The 10,491-nt window shown below is 37.6% G+C and overlaps 1 pseudogene; it reads left to right on the top strand.

Moving 5' to 3' along the window:
- The first annotated feature begins 6,849 nt into the window (after positions 1–6,849).
- Positions 6,850–10,109, top strand: LOC130458076 (60S ribosomal protein L31-like; annotated as a pseudogene).
- Positions 10,110–10,491: the final 382 nt, after the last annotated feature.

Here is a 10,491-nt window from a genome sequence, read left to right as displayed (position 1 = left end):
CAGGACTATAGCAGGGATTGAATCATCAAGTAAGAAATGTTTTTTTCAGAATAGGGAAGACATGGGTATGTTAGTAAGAAGTAAAAAAGGAGGCAATAGAGAGGGAGGGATTAAAATAAGTAAAAGATTTTCCTTCATGAGTTTTTTTTTTAAATATGTGATATGTGTCTTCTGTCACAGCATGGAAAATATGGAAATATGTACTTCATGAAATATTGTTATCAACTATAACAGACCACTTGGGGTGGGAGAAGGTAGAGAATCTGAATTGCAAAATGTCAGAAAACAATTATAAAGAATTCTTTCTATATTCAATTTAAAAAGAATAAAGGAAAGCAAAAAAAGGAAAGGGAAAGAGTGGGGATGACACATGGGGCAATCTGTTGGAGGAAATTAGGATGGGATGTGATTGCTAGAACAAGAAGGATTTGCTCTGGAAAGGAATGAGGCCTTTTCTTCATGTGAAACAGGGGTGAAGGAGGAGAAAGTGGCAGATGGTAGTTGAGTGACAGGAAATGAGGAAGAGGGAAGCAGAGGTGGCTCACAGCAAATGGCCTCAATTATTTCTGTAAAATAGGAGGGAGGCAAGGTTCTCAGCCAACAAAATGGAAAGTTTGAGGGGGCATAAAAGGTCTGGAAGAGCTGCTGTGGAGAATGGGATAGTATATTGATTAATTAGGGAGGTATAGTATGATTGCTTAGCAGCAGTGGGGGCCCAGTTGAGGTTATGTAACATAAATCTGTAATGGACTGAGGCAGAATGGTTACATGTTTTATTTTTAATTTTTTTAGCAGCACAAATGTAGGTGTGAAGTGATCTAAGGCTGAGACTTGGCTGAATATTATTGATGATATGACAAAGCTGTTAGAGATTCAAAAGAAGAGGCAATATGGAACTGAAATAGTTAACCAAGGATTCAAGATGGGGAGAACAGAAAAGAATGGCTAGTGCAGGTGAGATGGTCTGGGAGAGAAGTGAGGGATCAAAGGATTGGAGGTCCCCTATGAGGTGTGGATAGTTATCTAAGGTTAGGTAAGGCAAGGAGAGCAAGAGGGGAAAAGTCAGTAGACTATGGTTGGATGAGGAGATTTTCCAATCCTTGAACTCAGAAGAGGTACATTTGTGGGTGATGGCAAGATTGAGAATATGACCGTCTTTGTGTGTGATGAGGTATGATAGAGGAATAGTTCATAGGAGGAAAGTAAATTGAGGACACAAGTGGTTAGAGTATTTGAGAGAGAATCAATATACATCCTGAAATTTCCTTAGTAGGAATGCTGGAATTGGTGAGGAAAGAAATACTGTTAAAGAGGTCTCAGACTTAGAAGGATGGTAGGGAAGGCATTTGGAAGGAGGTAAGGGAAGTCTGAAGAGAACTACTATCAGGATTTTGATTGGATGCTAGATATGAAGAGCATGAACCTCAAAGAAAGAGAGATTACAGTGAAGGAAGGAAGGAAAACCTGGAACCAGAAGCAATGACTATTCAACACACCTGCTTTGGAGGGTTATCTGAAGAGAATGAATGAAGATATGCAGCAGCCAATACTGGAAAGGGAGATTGGGAGGCTATGACTGAAAGGAAGTTTACTCACCTAGAGTTCCCTATGTAATGAAATCAAAGGTTTGTACTTCATTGTTCCTCACTAAAGGGAGGAGGAGGAGGAGCAGCAGAAGCAGGAGGAAGAAGAAACACTTTGAAAGTAAATATAAAAACATAAAATTCAAAACAGCTTTTGGTTAAAATTTTTATTTTGCTCACAATAAAATAAAAGTTTTGTTTACATGAAATGTTGTTCGATATTTTTTTTCTGAAACTAGGATCTATCTAGCTGATACTTTTGTACACTGTTAATGAACAATAAATGTAACTATAACTCTAGGAACAACTTGGCATTATTCCTGAAATGGAATATAAAATCCATAATGGCTGGGATTACTTTTCATTTTGTTTTTCTATCTTTAATGCCCAGCTCAAAGCTTTCTACTTAAAGGTGCTTAATAAGTGCCAATTAGATTAGGCTGAAACTAGGAAAAAAAAGATAATTATGGAAGAAAAAATTACTTTTTAAAGCCTTTATTTACTTGTTTTTAGTAGAAGATAATAGCACAGAAAAGAAGCAAGCCACAGGTGCACTCTGGAGACTTTTTTTCTTTTTTTTTTCTTTTTTCTTAAAACTATTTTATTTGGTCATTTCAAAACATTATTAATTGGAGACAAAGATCATTTTCTTTTCCTCCCCCCCCCATAGCCAACACACAATTCCACTTGGTTTCACATGTGTTCTTGATTCGAACCCATTTCCATGTTGTTGGCATTTGCATTAGAGTGTTCATTTAGAGTGTCTCTTCAGATATGCCCCCTCAACCCCTGTAGTCAAGCAGTTGCCTTTCCTTGGTGTTTTTACTCCCACAGTTTGTCCTCTGCTTGTGGATAGCGTTTTTTCTCCTAGATCTCTGTAGATTGCTCAGGGACATTGCATTGACACTAATGGAGAAGTCCATTACATTCGATTGTACCACAGTGATTCAGTCTCTGGGCACAATGTTTTCCTGGTTCTGCTCCTTTCCCTCTGCATCACTTCCTGGAGATTGTTCCAGACTCCATGGAATTCCTCCACTTCATTATTTCTTTTAGCACAATAGTATTCCATCACCAACATATGCCACAATTTGTTCAGCCATTCTCCAATTGATGGGCATCCCCTCATTTTCCAATATTTGGCCACCACAAAGAATGCAGCTATGAATATTCTTGTACAAGTCTTTTTCCTTATTATCTCTTTGGGGTACAAACCCAGCAGTGCTATGGCTGGATCAAAGGGCAGATAGTCTTTTAGTGCCCTTTGGGCATAGTTCCAAATTGCCCTCCAGAATGGTTGGATCAGTTCACAACTCCACCAGCAATGAATTAATGTCCCTACTTTGCCACATCCCCTCCAGCATTCATTACTTTTCTTTGCTGTCATGTTAGCCAATCTGCTAGGTGTGAGGTGATACCTCAGAGTTGTTTTGATCTGCATCTCTCTGATTATAAGAGATGTAGAGCACTTTTTCATGTGCTTATTAATAGTTTTGATTTCTTTGGCTGCGAACTGCCTATTCGTGTCCCTTGCCCATTTATCAATTGGAGAATGGCTTGATTTTTTGTACAATTGATTTAGCTCTTTGTAAATTTGAGTAATTAGACCTTTGTCAGAGATTTTTATGAAGATTGTTTCCCAATTTGTTGCTTCCCTTCTGATTTTAGTTACATTGGTTTTGTTTGTACAAAAGCTTTTTAATTTGATGTAGTCAAAATTATTTATTTTACATTTTGTGACTCTTTCTAAGTCTTGCTTGGTTTTAAAATATTTCCCTTCCCAAAGATCTGACATGTATACTATTCTGTGTTTGCCTAATTTACTTATAGTTTCCTTCTTTATGTTCAAGTCATTCACCCATTTTGAATTTATCTTGGTGTAGGGTATGAGGTGTTGATCCAAACCTAATCTCTCTCACACTGCCTTCCAATTTTCCCAGCAGTTTTTATCTAATAGTGGATTTTTGTCCCAAAAGCTGAGATCTTTGAGTTTATCATATACTGACTTTTTTTTAAGATCTGTCACTTCTATAAAAAGTTGTAAGCTTCCTCAGACACTTCCCAGCTGTGTGACCCTGGGCAAGTCACTTGACCCCCATTGCCTAGCCCTTACCACTCTTCTGCCTTGGAACCAATACACAGTATTGATTCCAAGATGGAAGGAAAGGGTTTAAAAAAAAAAGTTGTGAGCTTTTTTATCCAACACTCCTCACAGGCAATGTCAGCTCCCCCTTAAAAATACACAAGCTCACAAAGCATTATATTCAAGTTAATAGAAACTGAGTACTTTGAAAGTAATAATAGAATGTTCCTCAGTGAGTGACCTTCTAAAGACTCCTATAAAATTTGTGACTGACAGGCAAGGGCACTAGGATTTGATTCTCCAAGTGGTACTTCCCTAAATGGCTCCTCTGTCTCTTCCCCATTGCCTGTCTTAAGTAATTCTCACAGGCTGACACACTCAGTTGCTTATTGATCATTGGAGGTGGTCCTACCTATTATTCTCTTCTAATACTAAACTTCAGCTTTCTTATGTTTCCAGCAGGCACTGGTCATCTCACTATCATCACTGTTCACATTTCCCATTGATTCCTGCTTTTTAGTTTTCCTTTATTAGCTTTCTTCTGCTCTAAACTCAGGTCATTTCCCTTTGAGGTTTGGTGCTTTCATTTTCCTTCAACAAATTACATCTTTTTTTTTCCTTTTTCATCTTCTTTTCCACTTGTTAATTCTCTATTTGATGTTCTCTATAATTTTGTACTACATAGACATTTTGTTCTTATCCATTTTCTCAGGGGACTGACTCTCTCACAGAGTTCATATGATGCAAGTCTCTGAGATTTATTGCTAAAACTCAAAAAAAAAGTTCCAATTATTGTTGAGCTTTATTTAAAATTCCATCTTAAATCTCTACCAGTAGGTATCTTGAAGAATTGAAAGAACCTCATCCTGTGTTGAAAAAGCAAGTCTCTCTCTACACTCCCATGTAATTTTGGGGGGGCCATATTTACCAGAGCCATCCAGTCCACACCTACCACTCAGTGTTACAGAGAATTCTAAGGCTGGGTTTTCAGGGTGGGGAGTTGAGGGGAGAGGTGCCTTCTCTCTACTGCCATCACTTGATCTCCACTAGTTGTGTCCTCTCCCTTCACACACACTGTTAGGTGCCAGTGACTAAGAGCTAGTACCATTTTAACATTAATTAGTCATTACAAACATTTTCTTAAATGATATTGTACGAACAAAAATAAACATTTCCCCTAATTGGGGGTTTAGGGAGCAAACATACTATTCCTTATGCTACCTTGGACTCTGAGGGAGAATGGGCCTACTCTTATCCTAATTCCTACATGACACTGATCTTACTAATTTCATATTCAGATACAGCATGAATCCTACATGATTCCTTAATTTAGCTACATTAATCTGGGTCCTTTGGCCATTCCTAAAAGTTACTCCTTGCTTGGGGGCGGGGGGGAGGCATTAATGCTATTGGTAAAACTCAGAAAAGATTATGACTCCTAGATTCCTGTAAATCTCTCCTAACTTCTAACTTATTTCCTTCACCTAAAATAGACAAAAACAAATGTAGAAATCAAGGACTGACATCCTCGTGGCCTCAATGGGGAGAAGGCTCCCAAACTTCTCCCTTTATAGCATTATCTTTCACTCAACATGAGCATAAGACTCAACAAGACACCTCCCCACCTCACCCCAAGAGTACAGTTGAAGAGAGTGAAGTGAAGAGACTAGTCCAAAGCCGACACAGGCCTTTTTAAAGATTCTCTTCATTCAAGGTCCCTAGAGCAGAGAGCAGCAAAGTATGTCCAGGTCAAATTTGTAGACTACAAAAAGTATTTACATTTTTTAAGCAAAGTTTTTTTGAGTGTGTGTGTGTGTGTGTGTGTGTGTGTGTGTGTGTGTGTGTGTGTGTGTGTTTTAAGGTAAAAACCATTCTTAGAACTCCCTATAAAAACAGGGTGGATGGGATGATCTAGTCAATTGAAAAATTTTCCTCCTAACCATATGGTTATTAGCAGACTAGAACCAGTAGTAGAGTGTCTATGGATGCTCAAATATGTCTCAGGCACTTAGATTCTATGTCATTATGACTCTCCCAGAAATAGCCTCTTTAGCCTCTCCTTGGGGAGAGACGCTGCCCAAGGCACTCTATATGTATAGCAGACACTAATTGTATATTCAGGTAAGGTATGTCCAGTACTTGTTGGAATTTTCTATTAGGATACAGTGTTTGAGGGAACACATATCCATTCTTACCCAAATTGTAGCAAGTTCCCCATTTCCCCCAGGGCGATTCAATTGGATTATTTGCAAAATCAAAGAATCATAGGATCTCAAAGTTTAAAGGGACCTCAGAAACCATTTTGTCAGCATTGTGCCCCCCCAAAATTTCCCTCTATAATACATCTAACAGTTCCTCATTCAATCTTTACTTGAAGAATTCTAGTAGGGGAGAAATCAATAATACCTCCTCATAGCAACTTATTACATATTGGTATGACTCTTTGAATTAGGAAAATTTTTTCCCTTATAACAAATCTACTATTGCCTTTGTACAAATTTCGCCCAATAGCTCCTAGTTTTCCCTTTATAGTCAAGCAGAACAGATCTAGTCCTTTTTCATTCAACGACTGAAAATACTTTAGGACAGTTAGTGACTTTCTCCTCTAAGGCTTCTTTTCTACAATCTAGATTATTCATTTGGTTAGGGCCAAAGCAGATTCCAAGTCATGCTTTACAATCTATCCTACCATCCATTATTGTTGTCTCTTTGTTCCTGCATTCCTCCTTCCCTTCCTTCTACCCTGCCAATAATCTAATTTAAAATTGTCTCTGGAAGAGTCATTAGTAGTTGATTCTCTTATGGCTCAACTTACCATGCCTGTGACTTCCCAAACCAAAATATCCTTTTCTGACCACCACTCCCTTTTATGTCTTGTTTTCCCCCTCCTAGAATGTAAGCTTCTCTAAGAAAAGTAATTTCTTGGTTTTGCATTCAGATGCCCATTCATGTTAGGTACAATATAAATACCTAATAATTATTTTTCATTCATTAACTCATATTATCTCCTCCTCAGGTCTATATTCCTCCTAATTCAGTCTCATATTGAATTACCTTCCTTGTCTACCAAATTAAAGTGTTGACTTATATTGATATATATATGATAAATATATATATATATACATATATATATATATATATATATTTCTGGGCCACTAAAAAAAAAATGTATTTTTCCTTCTGATGAACTACTTTCTAGCCATACATTCCTCACCTCGTATTTGTAAAGCTGTTATTGACCTCCCAGGCAAGGTGACTCTAGCAAAGAAAGGTAAAGAAAAAAAGAAGGTAAGAAAGAAGGTAATTTCGTCCATCAACAAGATGGTGACCAAAGAGTATACCATCAATATTCACAAGTGGATCTATGGAGTAGGCTTCAAAAAATAAGCTCCTTGGGCTCTAAAGGAAACCCACAAATTTGCCATAAAAGTGGAAACTTCAGCGGTGCACATTGACACCAAACTCAACAGAGCTATTTGGGCCAAAGGAATGAGGAATGTCTCATATGTAACTGAGTACACTTGTTCAGGAAACACAATGAGGATGAAGACTCAGCAAACAAGCTGTATGCATTGGTTTTTGTGCCTGTCACCACTTTCAAAAGCTTACAATCTGTCAATATTGAAAAAAAAAAAGTTGAATTTCATTTAAAGTTTTGATATGTAAATATATATATATATATATATATATATATATATATATAGTTGGACTCCTCCAATGTCCTCTCCTGTCAAAGGATTTTGAATTCTAGCTCTGTCATCCAATATGCTGGCTACACCTTCTGGCTTAATGTCAACTGCAAATGGCTTTACTAGGTCTCCGAGAAAAATATAAAATAACTCAGAGCCAAAAATAGATATCTTAGGGAAATTCCCCTTGAGTCTTCCTTACCAATAGTAATCCAATTTTTATGAATACTCTTTGAATCCAGTTATTTAATTAATTAAGGGCTGAATCCCTCAGACTGAATTATTATTGTTTAGTCCCATATTTCTATCGTCTTCAAGAATACCGTGATAGAAGTCGCATGGTGGTATAATTTTCTGATTTTTTTCTCTACCTTTAAAAAACTGGTTCAGCATTTGTACTTCTTGAGTCCTGCAGCATCTCTTCCATTCTTAAACTTTTTCAAATATCTTTGATAGTGATCCAACAATTACATTTCAGTTCTTTCAATATCCTAAGATGCAGCTCATCCAGAGTCATTTAACCTCATCAAGGATACCCAGGTTCTTTTTTGCTCTTTCCATTGTAAAACTGGAGATTTTAAACCTTTGACTTCATTCCCCAGAATGTTCCAGAATGTCCAGAATGTCCAGAAGTTCTTAGTATTTCCCCAAATTCCCTATAATCTCTCCTGTGTCTCTACATTGGCGAGATCAAGTTATTGGTATTTAACTGGCTGTAACTCCTCCTACGCCCTCTTTGGCATGATGCATCAATCAGTGGATGGTGGTAAGGTGGGGATTCTGAAAATGGCTAACCAGCCATGGATACATGGTTTTTTATTTCGTATCCTTTTTATTCCTTGATTTCTAATGATCATTTAATAAATCCCTTAAAAATAACATTTTTATTACTTAGATTTAATTTTAACTTTTATACCATCCTTATCTTGGATTTGGATATAATTAGCAAGATTTTAAATTCCTGTCCCTCTTAATCCATCTTTGGCAAAGAAAACAGGAACAAAAAAAAAATAAGTTCAAATTTCCTAGGGTTGCTTCCTTGAATCAGAAGTACCAGGACATCTTAGAGACAAGCATTATTCATGAATACATACTGAAATAGAACATGCCTGCTACTCTCCACTGAAACAACTACTATATGATGGCTCTAGAGAGAGAATGAAGGTAGGTAAAGTGCCCAGGGTGCTTCCTAGGGAGCAGGGTGGGAAGTTACTCAGAGTTCAATCTCTGTTGGCCACCAGGTGGCGCTCAAAGCTTTGAGCTCCATCCCTTTGTCCAGGAACAGGAAGGATTTCATCTGAAACTGCCTTGAGTTTCTTTTGCACCAACATCAATATACCTTGTCTGGATCCTTTAGCTCCCAACATGCTTTTAGTGTTTTATGAAATCCAGGTTCTGCCTCATGTAACCTAGGGTATAAATTATGGAAATCCTCAACAATTCATAATTTATCAAAATGTGTCATCTTCCCTTTAAGATTCAAATCTCCTTCTCAACTTCATGAGATCCAGAAGGATTACATAAACTCATTTTCCAGGCTAAAGTATATTTATAGAATGGATCTGAAAATAGAGACATTAAAACTCTCCAACTGGCTGAAGCAGTCACCCCTAGAAAACTCTGGAAACTCAGCTTCCCCCTCCTCATTCTTCCTGCCTGGACGTTTTTATTTGTGGGGCTGGTCTCCCCATGCTATGGTCAAAGCCCCAAGGAGGAAGAGAAGGAAACATTTTACCCTAATCCAACCTTATAAGACCAGTTACATGAAAGCTCTCTCACCACACTGGTCAGAAAGCAACTCAGTGGAAGTTCAAAGGTCTTTTTCCAGGTATCTGTCTCTAGCATCTCTTTAGCATCTCTAGACTCCCACCATTTGCTGCTAGGTCTGTGACAGGGGAGGACTCCCTACTCTGCTCCATACTGCAAATTTACTGTCTCATTTGTATTTCCAGTATTTCTGACATGTTTCCTCCAGAAAGCAGATGGTTCTCCTTTTTAAATGTTACCACTTCAGCATGACAAATGATGATTTGTATTCTACTGCTTGATGTTAAAATGCTTTAGTTGAACTCATGGTGCTGCAATTTTCATTCTTTTTTGGCAGCAAAAAAAGATCTAGGAAATTATTGTGGTGAAAACCCTAATTTTTTCCAACATGCATCATACTGAAGAAAAAAAAGATATTTGTGGTACCCACCTGCTATATGCAGAATACCTTCTTTCTAACAGATAATAGCTATGGATGCTGACTTTTTGTATTGACAGAGATGTGCTAAGTAATTGCAGATCAAACATATCTTTAAAGTCAAGGAAAACAGATACTGACCTTTCTTGGCAAGAAGAATGAGCTGTTATAAAAGGACCTGACATTTTTGCCAGAAATAACATTTGAATAGCCTTTATGATACAAAAATTAGGAAGGGTTCCCAAGAATGGGAGGTTCTTTTGATGGAGAAGGTAGGTCCCTTCCTAAAGAATTATCTTGTTGGGTTTGCCCCTATTTAGGGACCACCATCTTGAGCAATCTGTTGGGATTTCAGCTTGAGGTGGTGCTTATTGTTAATTTATGTTAATATGCTTTACCAGCTGAAAACTAGAATAAGAGGAGGAGGGCTGATGGCACTCTTTGAGAAGGTCCTAAATAATGATTTAAAAGACTACTTAGTAGGGAATGCTAAAGATCTGGCAGCTGTGGATGCTGTGACTGTACAATTGAATGACCTTCCAGAGAACTGGAAAAGGGTGCAGAATTAGAATCAGAAAAAATAAGCTGTGATTAGAGCAGCAGGGGGATTTTAAATTCATACAGACTGAGCAGAGTCAGAGACTGTGGGTCTCAAAGCATTACCAGTATTGACCTCTCCTTAACCTATATGTTTGCTATTCTCTCCCTAATCAAAAGCCTGCAGTAAGCTTGTTGCTGCTCTGTGAGTGAAGGGAAGGGGATGAACAGAAAAGATGTTGTGAAGGTAAAAACAATCAGATTTAGTAATAAAATGGACATTGGGTGAATGTGAAGGAAATGTCAAGTTGTCAGTCAGAGATACTGAACATGGGTAATCTTGTGCCATTGGCACCCTTGGCATAATTGCAATTATTATTTTTATTATTACTGATTATGTTATTACTGTTACCA

Source organism: Monodelphis domestica, chromosome 3 (genome assembly GCF_027887165.1).
Source record: "Monodelphis domestica isolate mMonDom1 chromosome 3, mMonDom1.pri, whole genome shotgun sequence".
NCBI classification, from domain to species: domain Eukaryota; kingdom Metazoa; phylum Chordata; class Mammalia; order Didelphimorphia; family Didelphidae; genus Monodelphis; species Monodelphis domestica.
This window is presented reverse-complemented; position numbering and strand designations above follow the sequence as displayed.